Genomic DNA, 1,100 nt, shown 5'->3' with positions numbered 1-1,100 from the left:
AGAGACAGAGACAGAGACAGAGACAGAGACAGACAGACAGACAGACAGACAGACAGACAGACAGACAGAAAAAATCATTGAAAATAGTGCAAAAATAAAACCTGACTTTCCAGCGTACCGTAAAATGTGCAGGACACTGACCTTAAGATAAAATCATGGCGTTGTTGTAGGTATGTGATGGTGACTTGTCCTGCTGTGTTATTGGTGAAATCGTGCGGTCTAGTAATTATTGAAGTTCACATGAGTTTCAGAGCTCATTTAGTTTACCACTGAATCAATGTTGGTGTTGTGGCCCATTTGGGGACACATGGTTTCTGGACTGGTCCACGGATCTGCTCCATGATTACGCGTCCACATGTAGATACGTTCCACCTTCCAGGATCTCTTCCAAAGGTGAATGAAGGCACCCTGTAGGGGCAGGCTCTCTCTGCACAACGCCCAACACTAAGAAGGTCGTGCCGCCTTTCGCAAAAACACCAATGCTCCCGTCTAGAATAACCCACTGAGCAGATTCAAAGGTACGTATGAAAATTTTGCATTTAGAAAATATGATTTGTGCTTTTAAATTTTGAAACAGTTTGAATATACTGCTCTCAATTCAGCTTTGCAGTTGTTTATTTTATTCTTTTAGATATCAAGAAACATTGATTATTTTAATTTATTTTTCATAAACAAAATGATGTTTTCTTCAGTCTTTCTCCCAGAGTAGGATTGTTGTATGCTTCCAGGAAACATTTATTTTGCTTTGCATACAGGCATTTATAATGTCTCTTTAAGTACTTCAGATGTATAGAATTCAACATGCAATTTGTATATACATCCTACAAATTTTATCCTGGACTTGATTGTTAACATTTAAAGTAGCATAATTTTCCTAATATTACATATACAATGGAACATCAACCAAGTTTCAGATTTTAATTTTTCAGTTGTGAAAGTCTCAGCCATAATACTTAAATTATGTTTAATAAATTTTAGAAACTTTCTCGTTTAGTGCTTTATTTTACATTTTTTCAAAAATTAAATATGTTTATGGGCCGGGGACATGGCTGAGTGGAATAAGTGCTTCCCTGGCAAGTGCAAGGGCCTGAGTTCAATCC

The sequence above is a fragment of the Octodon degus genome, unplaced genomic scaffold (genome assembly GCF_000260255.1).
Source record: "Octodon degus isolate 3935 unplaced genomic scaffold, OctDeg1.0 scaffold00022, whole genome shotgun sequence".
Classification (NCBI taxonomy): domain Eukaryota; kingdom Metazoa; phylum Chordata; class Mammalia; order Rodentia; family Octodontidae; genus Octodon; species Octodon degus.
Note: the sequence above shows the minus strand (reverse complement) of the source record.